The sequence below is a fragment of the Triturus cristatus genome, chromosome 5_1 (genome assembly GCF_964204655.1).
Source record: "Triturus cristatus chromosome 5_1, aTriCri1.1, whole genome shotgun sequence".
NCBI classification, from domain to species: domain Eukaryota; kingdom Metazoa; phylum Chordata; class Amphibia; order Caudata; family Salamandridae; genus Triturus; species Triturus cristatus.
The window spans coordinates 512,588,350-512,610,385 of record NC_140587.1 but is presented as its reverse complement, the minus strand read 5'-3'; positions in this window follow the sequence as shown (position 1 = coordinate 512,610,385).

Sequence of the window (22,036 nt, the reverse complement as noted above, 5' to 3'; positions counted from 1 at the left end):
AACCTATGGTTTTTTCAGTGAATTTGTACGGTTTTTTAAATGCTAAGTTACTTGACGCCGTTCGTGGCGTGCGCGCCCACTTCACGCAGTTCGTCCCGTGCGCGCACGGTGCGCTTCGCGCACGGTGCACGCACAGTGAGCACGCGGTGGGCTTCGCGCACCGCGCGCCCACTTTACGCAGTTAGTGCCGTGCATGCACGGTGGGAACGCGGTACGCTACGCGCACCGCGTGCCCACGTTACGATGGATGGGCCATGTACGCACGATGCGCTTCGCGCACCGTCCGCACACGGAGGACATATTATGCGCTTCGTTGTGAAAGGTTATCTATTAAATGTCCAAATTTCTTATATGCCATGCACAAAAGGAGCTCTACGGGCACCTTTTGCACACAGGGTGGGGAAAATGTAGATATTTTTTATTTATTTTTTATTTTTGACCGTACGCGTACGGTAAGCGCAATCGGCGTTTTTTCAAAAAAAAAAAAAATTGCATTTTTGGCCTTGGGGGATCTTTTGGGACACCCTAACCATGGCTAGGTGGTTAGGAGCTGTCTAGCCTGCCCCTTTTCATGTTATCCAACTTTGTTTTTCCTCCCCCCCTCAGAGTGCGAGAGAGAAAATGGCGGCCGACACTTCCTGGTTTCGACCGATTCGAATGTTTACTAAGATCTAACAGCCAATCAGAATCGCGCTCGCGCACGGCACCGTACGCGTACGGTAAGCTTACCGTAAGCGCACGGTAAGCGCGCTTACAGATATATATATTGATTTAAATGCTATTTTCTCAGGACCTACTGAACAGATTTACACCAGACCTACAAAAGGCACTTCCTTGACCTGTAGACTACCTCTCTGCCAAATTTCAAGTAACTCTGTTTTTGTATTGAGAATTGCGGCATGACACAGTGTCAAAATGGCCGTCAAACTTCTTCCCACATTGAATATCTGTATACATAAAGTCCGCTTTTCATTTCCATTTTTCTGTGATCTTGACAACCAATCGAATGCTTAAATAGAAAATGGAAACTTAGTATTATTGACATTGACGAAGGCCAGGAGGCTGAAACGCGTTTGTCAGCAGATCGTGTACAGACCGTGTTTGCAACGAACTACAATAAATTACTGATTTGCATATTGACCAGAGTGCGCAGCAATCTTTAAAACTGTGGCTGAAATGGATTCGCGAGTTCCGCCCTCGCGGCTGGAGCACCCGCTGTGCTGAGAGCAGGATAACTGACGGAAAACGTGGAACATATATATATATATATATATATATATATATATCCAGTCAAAACGGAGTTCCATTCACGCTCGTGGACCAAAAACACACCAAATTTACCAAAGTAAAGTAACCATAAGGGGGTTTATTAACTCAATAAACCCCCTTATGGTTACTTTACTTTGGTAAATTTGGTGTGTTTTTGGTCCACGAGTGTGAATGGAACTCCGTTTTGACTGGATATTGGATTACCGGTTTCTCCACCGGCTTCGCGCCACCCCTCAAAGGGCTTGAACTTCGGTAGGAGACATTTGGAGCCTATATATATATATATATATATATATATATATATATATATATATATATATATATATATATATATATATTACCTACTGACGGTCGCCAGTAGGTAGTTATAGTTAGGACCTATTATAGGAAATCCACAACATTCTATTTGGAATAACTTTGGCGCCGGTTGACGAATCTTCGTGAAATTTTCAAAACTGGTGGGGCGCTCTGGTCCGCTCCTATCCTGAAAGTCTCGGGGTGATTAATCAAGCGGGGGCTGAGAAAAAAGGGGGGTCCCAAAACGTGTTTTCCCCATGCACTTTTCCATAGGAACCGTTAATCGCAGCTGCAGCCCGAACTGCTTAATGGAATTATGCGAAATTTGGCAAAGAGGTAGCCCTTGGATCACACTCATGTCTTTTGGTTAAATGGTGTAAATCTGTTCAGTAGTTGCTGAGAAAATCAAAAGTAAAATCATAGATATATCTGGGCGGAGCCTAACCACACATCTCATCGTGAGATCTGATTGGCTGTCAGCACCTCATCTAAGAAGTGTTGGCAGCCATCTTGGGACCAATATACATGATAGCACCTCATTAAAAAGCATTGCAGTTAATAGAAGGTTTTAAGACTTTAGTTACATTATAAACCATTTGTTGATGGTACCATACTCATATTAGGAATTGTGGTGTATTCTAAGGTGATTTTGCCATGTGGAAAAGCCTTCTGCTGGGATATCATGAATCATGTTTGAGAGAAAACTACTTTCTCATGATTTTCCCACAGAGGTTTGGAAGGTGATCTATAAGCTAAACTGAGAGCATATTTTCTGTAAATTCACATTATCTTTCTCCGTCATGTGATAATGAAGTCTGACATTCTAAGTAAAACATGTACATCCAACAAGGGCAGAGACTGTCAGTTGATTCCTTTGTGTTCTACTGCAGCTTCCCAGAGTGTTCTAAAGAACAACTAGAGCACTAATAGTAAATGAGGAAATTAGGAAACTTCATAACAAATAAGTCTCCCAAGATGGCCACCAGAGACAAAAGAGCCCAAATGTAGCACAAATATCACCCAGATGTAGAGCAAGAATAGCCCAATAACAGAATGTCCCAGAGTGTTATAAAGAACAACTAGAGCGCTAACAGTCTTACTTATGACAAAAGTATGGCACACCTGAAGCCATCTTGATTGGAATAAAGAGTAACACTTAAAACATTTAATTTGCAAAGGAACAAAATGAGGGGGTTCATTTTGCCATAGAAATTATGATTAGTGCTGCAGAATGAAAAATTAGGGCGCATTTTGACTTCTCAAATCCTCTTCTATATCATTAAAGAATTCTGACATGCAGACTGAAACATGCACTTTGAATACCAGCAGCAGACTTCCCTGGTGAGCAGTAGCTTTACTACAGTGATCTAATGAGCAACTAGAGTGCTAACATTCAGAATTTATGGCAAATGTGTGACACATCTGAATGCCTTCTTGATGAAACCAAAGAAAACAAGCATTGAAAATGCAATAGGACTCGCTCTCGTTTAAGTTAAAGCAATTCTGTTTGTAATTAGGTGGCTTTTTAGCTTTGCTTTTATTAGTGTTTTTCAAACTTTCATGTACATAACATGCATATGTATGCATATATGTATATGTATGCATGCATTTATATTTGTATTTATATAGATATGCAGATTATATATATGTTTATATATGTATGTATATATATAAATACACATACATATATATAAATGCATATATATATATGCATATGTGTGCGGTAGAGAGGTGTAGATGTAGAGGTAGAGAGGTAGAGGTAGAGAGGTAGAGGTAGAGAGTAGTAGAGAGAGAGGTAGAGAGAGGTAGAGAGGTAGAGAGTAGAGGATGACTAATAGAGAGTAAAGAGTGAGTAGTAGAGAGTAGTAGAGAGTAGTAGAGAGAGTAGAAGAGAGTGAGTAGTAGAGAGCAGTAGAGTGAGAAGTAGAGAGTGAGTAGTAGAGAGTGAGTAGTAGAGAGTGAGTAGTAGAGAGTAGTAGAGAGTGAGTAGCAGAGTGAGTAGTAGAGAGTGAGTAGTAGAGTGAGTAGTAGAGAGAGAGTAGTAGAGTGAGTAGTAGAGAGTAGTAGAGAGTGAGTAGTAGAGTGAGTACTAGTGTGAGTAGTAGAGAGTAGTAGAGAGTGAGTAGTAGAGAGTGAGTAGTAGAGAGAGAGTAGTAGGGAGTAGTAGAGTTATAGAGATAGAGTAGTAGAGAGTAGTGGAGTAGTAGAGAGTGAGTAGTAGAGCATGAGTAGTAGAGAGTGAGTAGTAGAGAGTGAGTAGTAGAGAGTGAGTAGCAGAGAGAGAGTAGTAGAGAGTGAGTAGTAGAGTGAGTAGTAGAGAGTAGTAGAGAGAGAGTAGTAGAGAGTGAGTAGTAGAGAGTAGTAGAGAGTGAGTAGTAGAGAGTAGTAGAGAGTGAGTAGTAGAGTGAGTACTAGAGTGAGTAGTAGAGAGTAGTAGAGAGTGAGTAGGAGAGAGTAGTAGATAGTGAGTAGTAGAGAGCAGCAGAGAGTGAGTAGTAGAGAGTGAGTAGTAGAGAGTGAGTAGTAGAGAGTGAGTAGTAGAGAGTAGTAGAGAGTGAGTAGTAGAGAGTGAGTAGTAGAGTAGTAGAGTGAGTAGAAGAGAGTAGTAGAGAGCGAGTAGTAGAGAGTGAGTAGTGGAGAGTGAGTAGTAGAGAGTAGTAGAGAGTGAGTGGTAGAGAGTAGTAGAGAGTAGTAGAGTGAGTAGAGAGTGGGGAGTAGTAGAGAGTAGTAGAGTATGAGTAGTAGAGAGCGAGTAGTAGAGAGTGAGTAGTAGGGAGTAGTAGAGTTATAGAGAGTGAGTAGTGGAGTACTAGAGAGTAGTAGAGAGTGAGTAGTAGAGTGAGTAGTAGAGAGTGAGTAGTAGAGAGTGAGTAGCAGAGAGAGTAGTAGAGTAGTAGAGTGAGTAGTAGAGAGTAGTAGAGAGCGAGTAGTAGAGAGTGAGTAGTGGAGAGTGAGTAGTAGAGAGTAGTAGAGAGTGAGTGGTAGAGAGGAGTAGAGAGTAGTAGAGTGAGTAGAGAGTGAGTAGTAGTGGAGAGTAGTAGAGTATGAGTAGTAGAGAGCGAGTAGTAGAGAGTGAGTAGTGGAGAGTGAGTAGTAGAGCAGGTGAGAGCAAGTAGTAGAGAGTGAGTAGTAGAGAGAGAGTAGTAGAGAGTGAGTAGTAGAGAGTAGTAGAGTGAGTAGTAGAGAGAGAGTAGTGGAGAGAGAGTAGTAGAGAGTGAGTAGTAGAGTAGTAGAGAGTGAGTGATAGAGAGTAGTAGAGAGTAGTACAGTGAGTAGTAGAGAGTGAATAGTACAGAGTGAGTAGTAGAGTAGTAGTAGAGAGTAGTAGTAGAGAGTAGTAGAGAGTAGTAGAGAGTGAGTAGTATAGAGTAGTAGCGAGTGCGTAGTAGAGAGTGAGTAATTTAATTTAAAAGGAACACAATGAGGGGGTTCATTTTGCCATAGAAAGTATGATTAGTGCTGAAAACAGAAAAATTAGGGCACATTTTGAGTGACTTCTCAAATCCTCTTCTATTTCAATAAAATATTCTGACTTGCAGACAGAAACATGCACTTTCAATACCAGCAGCAGACTTCCCTGGTGAGCAGTAGCTTTACTACGGTGATCTAATAAGCTAGAGTGCTAACTTTCCGAATTTATGGCAAATGTGTGACATACCTGAATGCCTTTTTGATGGAATCAAAGTAAAAAACTGAGAGTATTTCGTACTGAGGAGACAGTAGTAAATTAGGAAATTAGGAAACTTCATAACAAATAAGTCTCCCAAGATGGCCACCAGAGACAAAAGAGCCCAAATGTAGCACAAATATCACCCAGATGTAGCCCAAGTATAGCCCAATGACAGACTGTCCCAGAGTGTTCTAAAGAACAACTAGAGCGCTAACAGTCTTACTTATGACAAAAGTATGGCACACCTGAAGCCATCTTGATTGGAATAAAGTGGTAACACTTAAAACATTTAATTTGCAAAGCAACAAAATGAGGGGGTTCATTTTGCCATAGAAATTATGATTAGAACTGCAGAAAGAAAAATTAGGGCACATTTTGACATCTCAAATCCTCCTCTATTTCATTAAACAAATCTGACATGCAGACTGAAACATGCACTTTGAATACCAGCAGCAGACTTCCCTGGTGAGCAGTTGCTTTACTACAGTGATCTAATGAGCCACTAGAGTGCTAACATTCAGAATTTATGGCAAATGTGTGACACATCTGAATGCCTTCGTGATGGAACCAAAGTAAACAAGCATTGAAAATGCAATAGGTCACACCCGCGTTTAAGTTAAAGTAATTCTGTTTGCAATTAGGTGGCTTTTTAGCTTTGCTTGTATTAGTGTTTTTCAAACTTTCATGTACATAACATGCATATGTATGCATATATGTATCTGTATATGTATGCCTGCATTTATATTTGTATTTATATTGATATGCAGATTATATATATGTTTAGATATGTATGTATATATATACACATAAATATGTATAAATGCATATCCTTATATATGCATATATAGGTGCATATGTGTGCGTGTAGAGAGAGGTAGAGAGGTAGAGGTAGAGAGGTAGAAGTAGAGAGGTAGAGTTAGAGGTGTAGAGAGGTAGAGGTTTAGAGAGGTAGAGAGTAATAGAGAGAGAGGTAGAGAGTAGAGAGTGAGTAGTAGAGAGTAGTAGAGAGAGTAGCAGAGAGTGAGTAGTAGGGAGTAGTAGAGTGAGTAGTAGAGAGTGAGTAGTAGAGATAAGCAGAGAGTAGTAGAAAGTGAATAGTAGAGAGTGAGTAGTAGAGACTGAGTAGTATTGAGTGAGCAGTGGAGAGTAGTAGAGAGAAGTAGAGAGAGAGTAGCAGAGAGTGAATAGTAGAGTGTTGTAGAGAGTGAGTTGTAGAGAGTGAGTTGTAGAGAGTGAGTAGTAGAGAGAGAGTAGTAGAGAGTGAGTAGTAGAGAGTAGTAGAGAGTGAGTAGTAGAGTGAGTAAAAGAGAGAGAGAGTAGTAGAGAGTAGTAGAGTAGTAGAGAGTGAGCAGTAGAGAGTAGTGGAGTAGTAGAGAGTGAATAGTAGAGAGTGAGTAGTAGAGAGGGAGTAGTACAGTGAGTAGTAGAGAGTAGTAGAGAGTGAGTAGTAGAGAGCAAGTAGTAGAGCGTGAGTAGTAGAGAGTGAGTAGTAGAGAGTGAGTAGCAGAGAGAGAGTAGTAGAGAGTAGTAGAGAGTGAGTAGTAGAGTGAGTAGTAGAGAGAGAGTAGTAGAAAGTAGTAGAGAGTGAGTAGTAGAGTGAGTAGTCCAGAGTGAGTAGTAGAGAGTAGTAGTGAGAGAGTAGTAGAGAGTGAGTAGTAGAGAGTGAGTAGTAGAGAGAGAGTAGTAGAGAGTGAGTAGTAGAGAGAAGTAGAGAGTGAGTAGTAGAGAGTAGTAGAGAGTGAGTAAAAGAGATAGAGAGTAGTAGAGTCGCAGAGAGTGAGTAGTAGAGAGTAGTGCAGTAGTAGAGAGTGCGTAGTAGAGAGTAGTAGAGAGTGAGTAGTACAGTGAGTAGTAGAGAGTAGTAGAGAGCGAGTAGTAGAGAGCAAGTAGTAGAGAGTGTGTAGTAGAGAGTGAGTAGTAGAGAGTAGTAGAGAGAGTAGTAGAGAGTGAGAAGCAGAGAGAGTAGTAGAGAGTAGTAGAGTAGTAGAGAGTGAGTAGTAGAGTGAGTAATAGAGAGTAGTTGAGAGCGAGTAGTAGAGAGTGAGTAGTGGAGAGTGCGTAGTAGAGAGTAGTAGAGAGCGAGTAGTAGAGAGTGAGTAATAGAGAGTAGTAGAGTGAGTAGTAGAGAGTGAGTAATAGAGAAAGAGTAGTACAGAGTGAGTAGTAGAGTAGTAGAGAGTGAGTGGTAGAGAGAAGTAGAGAGTAGTAGAGTGAGTAGTAGAGAGTAGCAGAGTGAGTAGTAGAGAGTAGTAGAGAGTGAGTAGTAGAGAGTGTAGTAGAGAGTAGTAGAGTAGTAGAGAGTGAGTAGTAGAGAGTGAGTAGTAGAGAGAGTAGTAGAGTGCGCAGTAGAGAGTGAGTAGTGGAGAGTGAGTGGTAGAGAGTAGTAGAGTGAGCAGTAGAGAGTGAGTAGTAGAGAGTAGTAGAGAGTGAGTGGTAGAGAGTAGTAGAGAGTAGTAGAGTGAGTAGTAGAGAGTAGTAGAGTGTAGTAGTGAGTGAGTAGTAGAGAGTGAGTAGTAGAGAGTGAGTAGTAGAGAGAGAGTAGTAGAGAGTGAGTAGTAGAGAATGGATAGTAGAGCGTAGTAGAGAGCGAGTATTAGAGAGTAGTAGAGAGTGAGTAGCAGAGAGTAGTAGGAAGTGAGTAGTAGAGAGTAGTAGAGTAGTAGAGAGTGAGTAGTAGAGAGTAGTAGAGAGAGAGAGTAGTAGAGAGTAGTAGAGAGTGAGTAGTAGAGTAGTAGAGAGTAGTCAGTCAGTGTCAGTCTGTGTCAGTCAGTCAGTGTCGGTCAGTCAGTGTCAGTGTCAGTCAATCAGTGTCAGTCAGTGTCAGTCAGTCAGTGTCAGTCAGTCAGTGTCAGTCAATCAGTGTCAGTCAGTCAGTGTCAGTCAATCAGTGTCAGTCAGTGTCAGTGTCAGTCAATCAGTGTCAGTCAGTGTCAATCAGTCAGTGTCAGTCAGTCAGTGTCAGTCAGTCAGTGTCAGCTAGAGCAGCTCTGCTGTCCTGCTTCTCTAGCTCTAAAGCAGCTCTGCTGACCTGGTTCTCTGGCTCTAGAGCAGCTCTGCTGACCTGGTTCTCTCCCTCTAAAGCAACTCTTCTGACCTGGTTTTCTGGCTCTACAGCAGGTCTGCTGACCTGGCTCTCTGGCTCTAGAGCTGTTCTGCTGACCTAGTTCTTAGGCTACAGAGCAGCTCTGCTGATCTGGTTCTCTGGCTCTAAAACAGCTGTGCTGACCTGGTTCTCTGGCTCTAAAGCCGCTCTGCTGACCCGGTTCTATGGCTCTAATGCAGTTCTGCTGACATGGTTCTCTGGCTCTACAACAGCTCTGCTGACCTGGTTCTCTCCCTCTAGAGCAGCTCTGCTGACCTGGTTCTCTCCCTCTAAAGCAGCTCTACTGACCTGGTTTCTCTGGCTCTACAGCAGCTCTGCTGACCTGGTTCTCTGGCTCTAAAGCAGCTCTGCTGACCCGGTTCTCTGGCTCTAAAGCAGTTCTGCTGACATGGTTCTCTGGCTGTAGAGCAGCTCTGCTGACCTGGTTCTCTCCCTCTAGAGCAGCTCTGCTGACCTGGTTCTCTCCCTCTAAAGCAGCTCTACTGACCTGGTTTCTCTGGCTCTACAGCAGCTCGGCTGACCTGGTTCTCTGGCTCTAGAGCAGCTCTGCTGACCTGGTTCTTAGGCTCTAGAGCAGCTCTGCTGACCTGGTTCTCTGGCTCTAAAGCAGCTCTGCTGACCGGGTTCTATGGCTCTAAAGCAGCTCTGCTGACCTGGTTCTCTGGCTCTAAAGCAGCTCTGCTGGCCTGGTTCTCTGGCTGTAAAGCAGCTCTGCTGACCTGGTTCTCTACCTCTAAAGCAGCTCTGCTGACCTTGTTTCTCTGGCTCTACAGCAGCTCTGCTGACCTGGTTCTTTGGCTCTAGAGCAGCTCTGCTGACCTAGTTCTTAGGCTCTAGAGCAGCTCTGCTGACCTGATTCTCTGGCTCTAAAGCAGCTCTGCTGACCCGGTTCTATGGCTCTAAAGCAGTTCTGCTGACCTGGTTCTCTGGCTCTAGAGCAGCTCTGCTGACCTGGTTCTCTGGCTCTAAAGCAGCTCTGCTGACCTGGTTCTCCCTCTAAAGCAGCTGTGCTGACCTGGTTCTCTCGCTCTAAAACAGCTCTGCTGACCTGGTTCTCTCCCTCTAAAGCAGCTCTGCTGACCTGGTTCTCTGCCTCTAGAGCAGCTCGCTGACCTGGTTCTCTGGCTCTAAAGCAGCTCTGCTGACCTGGTTCTCTGGTTCTAAAGCAGCTCTGCTGACCTGGTTCTCTGGCTCTAAAGGACCTCTGCTGACCTGGTTCTCTCCCTCTAAAGAGTTCTGCTGACCTGATTCTCTGGCTCTAAAGCAGTTCTGCTGACCTGGTTCTCTGGCTCTAGAGCAGCTCTGCTGACCCGGTTCTCTGGCTCAAAAGCCGTTCTGCTGACCTGGTTCTCTCCCTCTAAAGCAGCTCTGCTGACCTGGTTTCTCTGGCTCTACAGCTGCTCTGCTGACCTGGTTCTTGGCCTCTAGAGCAGCTCTGCTGACCTGGGTCTCTGGCTCTAGAGCAGCTCTGCTGACCTGGTTCTATGGCTCTAAAGCAGCTCTGCTGACTTGGTTCTCTGGCTCTAGAGCAGCTCTGCTGACCGGGTTCTCTGGCTCAAAAGCAGTTCTGCTGACCTGGTTCTCTCCCTCTAAAGCAGCTCTGCTGACCTGGTTTCTCTGGCTCTACAGCAGCTCTGCTGACCTGGTTCTCGGCCTCTAGAGCAGCTCTGCTGACCTGGGTCTCTGGCTCTAGAGCAGCTCTGCTGACCTGGGTCTCTGATTCTAGAGCAGCTCTGCTGACCTGCGTCTTAGGCTCTAGAGCAGCTCAGCTGACCTGGTTCTCTGGCTCTACAACGGCTCTGCTGACCTGGTTTCTCTGGCTCTACAGCAGCTCTGCTGACTTGGTTCTCTGCGCTCTCGGTGCACGCACCCCACTTCGCAAAAATATATTTGAAAATAATATAAGTTTATTATAAGTACAAATATATTATTTTTATGAATATCTTAGATATTCTCTTGCCCTAATATGTATATTAAAGACACATACATATCATTTTGGAACATACATTTTTTTGCGGGAGTCGCATATCCAGCGTGCCCCAGCATGTATATGACGTCACGCGGGACCCGCCACCACGCAAGCATCTTGTACCGTAATGCGCATGTGTCGCAAATGAGCGGGAGCAGGTGTCGCGGACTGGTCACATACCAATCGCGCACATCACGTAATATTAAATGTATATGATGTAACTGAAAAACACGCAGCCGTTGCACACCGTACGTGGATCCTTCACAACTTTTCTAAAATGGCGGCTAGAATCCATGCACCCACCATGATGTGTACACTTTGAGGGTGCGACGCCGAAAAAAAACTTAGAATTTTTTTTTAAAGAAAATAATATAAATATGTTAAAATAAAAAATGAAAACAAAAAAATGTATCAATATTTCAGTTTGAATGTTTTTTAAAAAGTTTTTTTGCAATTTTCAGAAAAATATATAATGTTTTTTAATGAGTAAAATATTTATAAATAAACAGTTAAAAACCTGTAGAAAATCAGTACAAAAAAATAGGTATAACTACTATCACACTTAAAAATTATCATTTAAAAACCCTTTAAAATTCACTGAAAAAAAACATAGGTTTCAGAGACGTTATAGTTAGAAATTAGCATTTTAAAAAGCTTTGAAATTCACTGAAAAAACCATAGGTTTCAGAGACGTTATAGTTAGAAATTAGCATTTAAAAACCTTAGAAATTCACAGAAAAACCATAGGTTTTAGCTGCCATTTCACTCGTACAAAACCATAGAAATTCCTCCGTTATAGTTAGTTCTGCTAACTATAACTTGTGCGCCCGCAATGCACTGCTGATGATGTCACATATTGCATCATTCATGACATGGTCAGTGCCATCACTGACCATGTTATAGTTAGTTAGTTAGCAGAACTAACTATAACAGAGGAATTTCTATGGTTTTGTACGAGTGAAATGGCCAGCTAACTATAACACCCCTGAAACCTATGGTTTTTTCTGTGAATATATATATATAGCCTGTATGTTTAGGCGGCTGTCCTGTCGCCGAGTAAGCAGCACCCCACAAAGGGGGCCAGGAGTTCCAATCATGTGGATTTCTTAATGGGAATGCGGACCTTGGATTAAGAGCGACTTTCATATCCTGGGGCCTGAAGCTGACTCAGATCTGCTACTTCATTTCACCACTCCTCTATCGGAGGATCTCGTTAAAATCTGCAGATCCGTCAGATCTGGCTCCCCACGCGATCCTGCTTCCCCAAAAAGGCTGAGTGACAGCATAGAGACACTGGAACCTTACATCAGGCATTTGCTAGATGTCTCCTTTCGATCCAGTTCTCTACCCGTGGACTGGAAACAGGCTGTGGTGCTTCCCCTCCGCAAGAAGCCTAACATTGGCTTCGATAAGCTGGGTAACTTACGCCCCATCTCTCTCCTGCCTTATTTTTCGAAGGTAGCAGAGAAGGTGGTAAATAAGCAGCTAATGAAATATGTGGAGGACAGTAACCTTCTTCATCCGACTCAATTCGGGTTTCGGCCACGCCACTCCACAGAGTCTGCCCTTCTTAGGGCCTCCGAAACTCTCAGGCAGGGTGCTGACGAGGGTCAAACCATGGCTCTCATCCTTTTAGACCTTAGCGCGGCGTTCGACACTGTGGCACATTCCATCTTGCTACAGTGTCTGAGCAAAGGTGGGGTGAGAGGGGCAGCGTTGAAATGGATTTATTCATTTCTCGCAGGCCGAGGCTTCCAAGTGAGGCAGGGTGACTATTACTCTGAGCGAATTGCTCTGGACCAGGGGGTGCCGCAGGGCTCGTCCCTGAGCCCAACACTTTTTAATCTCTACGTAGCCCCGATTGCCTCCTTGGTAGAGAGCTACGGCCTCCGAATGGTTTCTTATGCCGACGACACGCAGTTGGTGATCTCCCTGTCGCGCGCACCCGATCTTTCGGCGGACATCTTCAGAGCCTGTATGCAAGACCTAGCTGCCTGGATGTCCGCAAACTGCCTTAAGCTCAACGGAAATAAGACCGAGGTGCTTGTCGTAGGGGGAGACCGATCGGCGTGGACGTCGGCATGGTGGCCTCCATGCCTTGGCTCAACACCTATCCCATGCCTGAAAGCAAAGAACTTGGGCATTTGGTTCGACTCCGACCTGACCTTCGGCCCTCAGATCAACCGGGTGGTCGGATCATGCTTTGGGACCCTCAAAAGTCTCAGGAAGGCATTGAAGTTTTTACCTGTAAAGGCCCGTCAAACCCTTGTGCATGCACTAGTCACCTCAAAGATGGACTATGGCAACCTCCTCTATCTAGGGACTCCGAAGAAGAATCTGAGCCGTTTACAGGTCCTACAGAATGCCGCTGCCAGGCTAGTACTTAGACTACCCAGAAGAGCCGCATCCTCGGTGGCCCTTCGGTCCTTGCACTGGCTCCCGATCAGAAGTAGGGTTGATTTCAAAGCACTCTGCATGTGCCATCGGATCATCAACGGGAGGTCTCCTCTCCCTTTGAAAGGACTGTTGACGCCTTATGAACCGTCCCGCTCCCTCAGATCCTCTGGCTCGGGACGCCTTGTTGTCCCCAAGGTGTCCAGAGCACGGATGGGCGGAAGATCCTTTAGGTACCTTGCAGCCGTCAGATGGAACACATTACCCTTAATATTGCGTCTCGAACCATCTGAACAAATCTTTAGAGCCAAGCTCAAAACTACACTATTCGAACAGAAAAGTATTCCACTTCCTAGGTTTCAGTTAGCAGCCGCTCCTTAGCGCGGGGACACGCCGCTGTGCGTCACCAAGCGCTTTACAAAACTCCCTAAATAGAAATAGAAATGTTGAGTTTGAATTTTGCATTTATTAAAGGAGCATCCATCTGAGGAAAAGAAATAAGTACTACATCTCCCACAAACCCTTACGTACCTTTCATCCAGAATAGCTGATTCAACGGCGTACGATATGGAAATAAAGGGAGGTGTGGAACGTAATGCTCCTTGTGACCGCGCCAGCCTCTGAAGAAGTGATGTTCACGAAACGCGTCAGGCTCTGGACTCATGCTTTTAAAGGACTGGGAAATGAGGCTGTTCAACCAATAAAGGCTTTTACGGGGAAAAGCGGTCCGAGTGCTTCTCAAATTTTGGTCACCCCACGAGCCTGTATGTTTAGGCGGCTGTCCTGTCGCCGAGTAAGCACCACCCCACAAAGGGGGCCAGGAGTTCTAATCATGTGGATTTCTTAATGGGAATGCGGACCTTGGATTAAGAGCGACTTTCATATCCTGGGGCTCATGTTGAGTTTGAATTTTGCATTTATTAAAGGAGCATCCATCTGAGGAAAAGAAATAAGTACTACATCACCCACAAACCCTCACATACCTTTCATCCAGAACAGCTGATTCAACGGCGTACGATATGGAAATAAAGGGAGGTGTGGAACGTAATGCTCCTTGTGACCGCGCCAGCCTCTGAAGAAGTGATTTTCACGAAACGCATCAGGCTGCGGACTCATGCTTTTAAAGGACTGGGAAATGAGGCTGTTCAACCAATAAAGGCTTTTACGGGGAAAAGCGGTCCGTGTCCGAGTGCTTCTCAAATTTTGGTCACCCCACGAGCCTGTATGTTTAGGCGGCTGTCCTGTCGCCGAGTAAGCACCACCCCACAAAGGGGTCCAGGAGTTCCAATCATGTGGATTTCTTAATGGGAATGCGGACCTTGGATTAAGAGCGACTTTCATATCCTGAGGCTCATGTTGAGTTTGAATTTTGCATTTATTAAAGGTGCATCCATCTGAGGAAAAGAAATAAGTACTACATCTCCCAAAAACCCTTACGTACCTTTCATCCAGAACAGCTGATTCAACGGCGTACGATATGGAAATAAAGGGAGGTGTGGCATGTAATGCTCCTTGTGACCGCGCCATCCTCTGAAGAAGTGATGTTCACGAAACGTGTCAGGCTGTGGACTCATGCTTTTAAAGGACTGGGAAACGAGGCTGTTCAACCAATAAAGGCTTTTACGGGGAAAAGCAGTCCGTGTCCAAGTGCTTCTCAAATTTTGGTCACCCCACGAACCTGTATGTTTAGGCGGCTGTCCTGTCGCTGAGTAAGCACCACCCCACAAAGTGGGCCAGGAGTTCCAATCATGTAGATTTCTTAATGGGAATGCGGACCTTGGATTAAGAGCGACTTTCATATCCTGGGGCTCATGTTGAGTTTGAATTTTGCATTTATTAAAGGAGCATCCATCTGAGGAAAAGAAATAAGTACTACATCTCCCACAAACCCTCACGTACCTTTTATCCAGAACAGCTGATTCAACGGCGTACGATATGGAAATAAAGGGAGGTGTGGAACGTAATGCTCCTTGTGAACGCGCCAGCCTCTGAAGAAGTGATGTTCACGAAACGCGTCAGGCTGCGGACTCATGCTTTTAAAGGACTGGGAAATGAGGCTGTTCAACCAATAAAGGCTTTTACGGGGAAAAGCGGTCCGTGTCCGAGTGCTTCTCAAATTTTGGTCACCCCACGAGCCTGTATGTTTAGGCGGCTGTCCTGTCGCCGAGTAAGCACCACCCCACAAAGGGGGCCAGGAGTTCCAATCATGTGGATTTCTTAATGGGAATGCGGACCTTGGATTAAGAGCGACTTTCATATCTTGGGGCTCATGTTGAGTTTGAATTTTGCATTTATTAAAGGAGCATCCATCTGAGGAAAAGAAATAAGTACTACATCTCCCACAAACCCTTACGTACCTTTCATCCAGAACAGCTGATTCAACAGCGTACTATATGGAAATAAAGGGAGGTGTGGAACGTAATGCTCCATGTGACCGCGCCAGCCTCTGAAGAAGTGATGTTCACGAAACGCGTCAGGCTGCGGACTCATGCTTTTAAAGGACTGGGAAATGAGGCTGTTCAACCAATAAAGGCTTTTACGGGGAAAAGCGGTCCGTGTCCGAGTGCTTCTCAAATTTTGGTCATCCCACGAGCCTGTATGTTTAGGCGGTTGTCCTGTCGCCGAGTAAGCACCACCCCACAAAGGGGGCCAGGAGTTCCAATCATGTGGATTTCTTAATGGGAATGCGGACCTTGGATTAAGAGCGACTTTCATATCCTGGGGCTCATGTTGAGTTTGAATTTTGCATTTATTAAAGGAGCATCCATCTGAGGAAAAGAAATAAGTACTACATCTCCCACAAGCCCTCACGTACCTTTCATCCAGAACAGCTGATTCAATGGCGTACGATATGGAAATAAAGGGAGGTGTGGAACGTAATGCTCCTTGTGACCGCGCCAGCCTCTGAAGAAGTGATGTTCACGAAACGCGTCAGGCTGCGGACTCATGCTTTTAAAGGACTGGGAAATGAGGCTGTTCAACCAATAAAGGCTTTTACGGGGAAAAGCGGTCCATGTCCGAGTGCTTCTCAAATTTTGGTCACCCCACGAGCCTGTATGTTTAGGCGGCTGTCCTGTCGCCGCGTAAGCACCACCCTACAAAGGGGGCCAGGAGTTCCAATCATGTGGATTTCTTAATGGGAATGCGGACCTTGGATTAAGAGCGACTTTCATATCCTGGGGCTCATGTTGAGTTTGAATTTTGCATTTATTAAAGGAGCATCCATCTGAGGAAAAGAAATAAGTACTACATCTCCCACAAACCCTTACGTATCTTTCATCCAGAGCAGCTGATTCAACGGCGTACGATATGGAAATAAAGGGAGGTGTGGAACGTAATGCTCCTTGTGACCGCGCCAGCCTCTGAAGAAGTGATGTTCACGAAACGCATCAGGCTGCGGACTCATGCTTTTAAAGGACTGGGAAATGAGGCTGTTCAACCAATAAAGGCTTTTACGGGGAAAAGCGGTCCGTGTCCGAGTGCTTCTCAAATTTTGGTCACCCCACGAGCCTGTATGTTTAGGCGGCTGTCCTGTCGCCGAGTAAGCACCACCCCACAAAGGGGGCCAGGAGTTCCAATCATGTGGATTTCTTAATGGGAATGCGGACCTTGGATTAAGAGCGACTTTCATATCTTGGGGCTCATGTTGAGTTTGAATTTAGCATTTATTAAAGGAGCATCCATCTGAGGAAAATAAATAAGTACTACATCTCCCACAAACCCTTACGTACCTTTCATCCAGAACAGCTGATTCAACGGCGTACGATATGGAAATAAAGGGAGGTGTGGAACGTAATGCTCCTTGTGACCGCACCAGCCTCTGAAGAAGTGATGTTCACGAAACGTGTCAGGCTGCGGACTCATGCTTTTAAAGGACTGGGAAATGAGGCTGTTCAACCAATAAAGGCTTTTACGGGGAAAAGCGGTCCGTGTCCGAGTGCTTCTCAAATTTTGGTCACCCCACGAACCTGTATGTTTAGGCGGCTGTCCTGTCGCCGAGTAAGCACCACCCCACAAAGGGGGCCAGGAGTTCCAATCATGTGGATTTCTTAATGGGAATGCGGACCTTGGATTAAGAGCGACTTTCATATCCTGGGGCTCATGTTAAGTTTGAATTTTGCATTTATTAAAGGAGCATCCATCTGAGGAAAAGAAATAAGTACTACATCTCCCACAAACCCTTACGTACCTTTCATCCAGAACAGCTGATTCAACGACGTACGATATGGAAATAAAGGGAGGTGTGGAACGTAATGCTCCTTGTGACCGCGCCAGCCTCTGAAGAAGTGATGTTCACGAAACGCGTCAGGCTGCGGACTCATGCTTTTAAAGGACTGGGAAATGAGGCTGTTCAACCAATAAAGGCTTTTACGGGGAAAAGCGGTCCGTGTCCGAGTGCTTCGCAAATTTTGGTCACCCCACGAGCCTGTATATATATATTTATATATATATATATATATATATATATGTAGATGTAGATGTAGATGTAGATGTAGATGTAGATGTAGATGTAGATGTAGATGTAGATGTAGATGTAGATGTAGATTTAGATTTAGATTTAGATTTAGAGATAGATAGATAGATAGATAGATAGATAGATAGATAGATAGATAGATAGATAGATAGATAGATAGATAGATAGAGAGAGAGAGAGATAGATAGATAGATAGATAGATAGATAGATAGATAGATAGATAGATAGATAGATAGATAGATAGATAGATAGATAGATAGATAGATAGATAGATAGATAGATAGATAGATAGATAGATAGATAGATAGATAGATAGATAGATAGATAGATAGATAGATAGATAGATAGATAGATAGATAGATAGATAGATAGATAGATAGATAGATAGATAGATAGATATAGATATATTACCTACTGGCGGTCGCCAGTAGGTAGTTATAGTTAGGACCTAGTCACTATAGGAAAATGGCAACATTCTATTCGCAATAACTTTGGTGCCGATTGATGAATCATCGTGAAATCTTCAAAACTAATTATTTGTTAAGATCAGCTCCTATGTTGAAAGTTCGGGGGTGATTCATCAAGGGGGGCCGAGAAAAAAGGGGGGTCTCACAACGTGTTTTCTCCATGTTAATTTCTATAGGAAACTTTAGACAAGGCTACAGGTCGAACGGGTGAACGGAATTACCCCAAGTTTGGCAGGGAGAAGGATAGTGGTCTAGTAAGCACACTTTTGTTTATTTGGTGTAAATTCGTTCAGTAGTTTTTGAGAAATATTGAAATTTACAGATATCGATATTTGTGAGTTCTGCCATCTGATTGGCTGAGGCGTTATGAGCACGAGCTCGTTGCTGATTGACTGCGAGCGGTGCGAGCGATTGCAACTAGGAAGTGTTGGCCACCATTTTGTGATTCCGTTGAAGCGAGTAAGGTGAAAAAAGGGGGGAAAAGTCAGAAATAGGAGGGTAGGAGCACTGTAACCTCTGTGGGGTGTTTAGGTTGTGCTATAGAGGGGGTGCGAAGCGAAGTATTTACCCCTACCGGTGTGTAAGTGGTGGGCTACGGAAATTAAGTGAGGTATTGAGTAGAGTCTAATGCGGGTAAGGTGAGCTGGTGCGGGACTCGGGGATTAAAGCTTGAGGTCAAATTGTGTGTCTTATGCTGTGAAGTCATGTGCCGTGGCTCCTGCTCTACAGTTGTAGAAGTAGTGTCCAGATGTGTTTATAACTACTAGGATGAACTACTGACCCGTACTGGTATGAAAATCCTGGGGTACGGAATATATGTGAGGTATTGTCGAGAGTCTCATGTTGCTAAGCTGAGCTGCTGCTGGAGTCGGGGATTAAAGCGTGAGCCCAAACTGTGTGTCATATGCTGTGAAGTCATGTGCTCTGGCCGCTGTGCCACATCTGTGCAAGTAGTGTCAGCATGTAGTTATAGGTACTTGGATGAACTTTTGTTTAGAACATTGTAGCTTGTGTATGGTGCTTAGGTGGTGTTTTATAGGGAGTGCGAAGGTAAATCAATATGGTATTTGTAGAGCGCAAACTACTCACCCCTATAGGTGAGTAGAGCTAGGGATCAAAGCGAGAGGTCTGTGCTGCAAAGTGAGATGGTCTCGCTGCTGCACCACAGCTGTGTGGACAAATACATTTTGGCGAGGGTGCGGGAGTTGGCGTTATATGGCCCTAAAATAGGGGGCCTAAGTTGTAAGTTATAGGGTGGCTCTAAAAAGAGCCCTTGTGTTCATTAGTTGCACAGCTTCAAGTTATTCAGGAAAACTCAATTTCCCTGATCTGTGAAGTGTACTCCATCACTTCTGTATATATCCGCCATATCAAAATGTATGTTGTTGTTGTATATGGACCCCATTTTGTGGTTTCTGAGGTATGCAGAGACAGCTTTGTTGACTTTTTTCCGAGATTTTTCAATCTGAGGACAAAATTGTTTGGACCATTTCCACCTCTGTCTTTGGCATATATTGGAATATACAAAGACAGTTTGAGGCAAAAGTAACATCAATTGTCCTTCATAAGCATTTCCAAATCTACCCCAGTCAATGTGCCTAGGCCGTTTCCACCACAGTGCACAATCATGAGATCAGGGTGCTGGAGATGCAAACAGGTTTTAACCAAAGGCAACAATTGGTGCCACTTCAATCCTCTCTGTCCAAACCATTTAATGTCCACATTTTGTAAATCTAGGTCTAAGTCAATACGTCTCTGTTCTGCATACCTCTTGCACCAGAAAACATTGCTATGTCCTATGATCCACACTAGCATTTTGAAAGTATGGCTGGAAGGTATGGAAAGATGTCTGTAGCTCATGCAGTTCCTTCGTAGAATAAGAGATATGTTTAAAGATGGGGAACTAGTTTCTTTCGCATACAAAACGGTACCTGATCGGGAGATGAAAAGCATTGTTTTTTAAAAGTAGGGTGCACATTCGTTTTGTGGAAAAGTATGTTTGTGATTGGTTAAGATAGTACATATTATAGGATAAAATTTGCTCAACTCAACCACACCTGCTACTTGCATTTGGAAGGCACTGTTCGAACTTAAAACAATGCATGTTTGAGAAAATGTTGCAAAAAAATATCGTTAGGTTTAAAAAAAATTGATGAACTTTTAACCTCCACGTGTTGTAGAATGTTCTAGAAAGTGTGTTGATAGAATACTAATAATTTAAAAACTATTTATATGGAAAAGTAGAAAGAAAGTAATAGAGAGAATTTTTTAAAGCTAAAAGAATCAAGGAACTATTGTAATTTGTTCTGGATTACCTTCTGGCGGTCGACAGTAGGTAGTTATCACTGTTAACGGTCTGAAAGTGCGGTGTTGCTCAGAGTGGCATGGTGGTGATATGATTTGGTGCTACACTCGGGTATGAAACCGAGAGTCTAAACCGTGAGGTCATTGCTGTAAAGTGATGTGGTGTAGTGTTTGTAGCATACGTGTGCAAGTAGTGTGAGTAGGCGTTTATACCATGCAGGGAGTGGGAAGCGAACTACTGACTGCTACTGTGTGGTGATAGTATACCGGAAGTGGGAAGCGAAGTAGTTACGCCTACTGGTGTGAAGACTTGGGGATGAAACCAAGCTGATCGCTGTAAAGTGATGGGCTCTGGGCGGTGTAGGATACTAGCCGCTGTAGTATAAGTGTGTAAGTAGTGTTAGTATGCATTTATAGTATATAGGGAGTGGGAAGCGAACTACTCATCCCTACTGGTGTGAAGACTTGGGGATTAAACCGTGAGCCTAAATTGTGAGCTCATTGCTTTAAAGTGATGTGCTCTGGGCACTGTAGCATACTTGTGGAAGAAGTGTTAATTTAAGTTTATACAATATAGGGAGTGGGAAGCGAAAGTCTTACCCCTACCGGTGTCAAGACTCGTGGAAGAGACTATGAGCTCATTGCTGTAAAGTCATGTGCTCTGTGTAGTATTCCATTGTAAGTCATAGTAGAATGCTAGTATGTAATTCTACTAGAATCTAAGGGGCATTTATCAAGGAACGGCGTTAAAATTATCGCCGCTTTAGCGGCAGGAAACTGCCGCTAAAACGGCGATAATGGGCTTGATAATATGCCGTAGAGAATTCAAATAGAAGCCCATGTTAACACGAGAACATGTGGGGTCTCACCCGTTCTTTTAAATGAGGCCCCTGGTGGGTGCGTAATGTTTCGTGGCCAATCCAATTATTATATTGCGGGGTCTCTGTAGGATTGGGGATCTTAATGTCACATGTAAATCAGGCACGGAAGGGCACAGAGACGTTTTGCAGCTTAGGGGAGCGCCACCTTCTCGGGTATTTTTTACTAATTGTTCTGGGGGGTTCGAGGCCAACTGAAATCCGTGGATCACCACACTTCCGTGGGCCCGATTCACAGAACTAACTTAAGCCAAAATCCTAAACTTACTACCATTTTGGTATTCACAGAAGGCACTAACTCACTTCACAATTCACAAAAGTTAGGAGTCCTAACTTTAGGACTCCTAAATGCATTTTGTGAATACCGAAAGCCTTAAAATTAGGATTTTTCTCAGTTTAGTAGTAGTATAGTTAGGACTCCTAACTTTAGGACTCCTAAATGCCTTATGTGAATACCAAAAGTCTTAAAATTAGGATTTTTCTCAATTTAGTAGTACTAAAGTGAGGACTCCTAACTTTAGGACTCCTAAATGTCTTCTGTGAATACCAAAAGCCTTAAAATTAGGATTTTTCTCAGTTTATTAGTAGTAAAGTTAGGAGTCCTAACTTTAGGACTCCTAAACTGAGAAAAATCCTAACTTTAAGACTTTCGGTATTCACAGAAGGCATTTAGGAGTCCTAAAGTTAGGACTCCTAACTTCTGTGAATACCGAAGTGAGTAAGTGTCTTCTGTGAATACCAAAATGAGTAAGTGCCTTCTGTGAATACGAAAATGGTAGTAAGTTTAGGATTTTGTCTTAATTTAGTTCTGTGAATCGGGCCCCGTGTCTTTATTTAAATATGCAGAGTGGGTTCGGCAGTCCCTGAAGCCTCGGTGGTCCTAGGCAGTGCCTTATTTGTTCAGTAATCACACGGGCAGTACTTATGTTGTTATAAAGTGATACACTCATAGAACTCTTGCAGTTGTACAATTACCCAGGCTTCATTTGTCTAATAGTCAGTTAGATTATGTTTGGTAGGTGCACTCTAATATTAAATAATGTTGTCCTTAAAATCTCCTATAAACAGATGATTTTCACAATAAACAATAGGCAAGTGCCGTCAGAAAAAGAAGACCTATACACTCAGTTATTTATTTGAAAAAATAAGTAACCTTTATTAAAACAGAAATAAATAGAAATGTAACCTTAATAGAACAGTATAATAAAAAA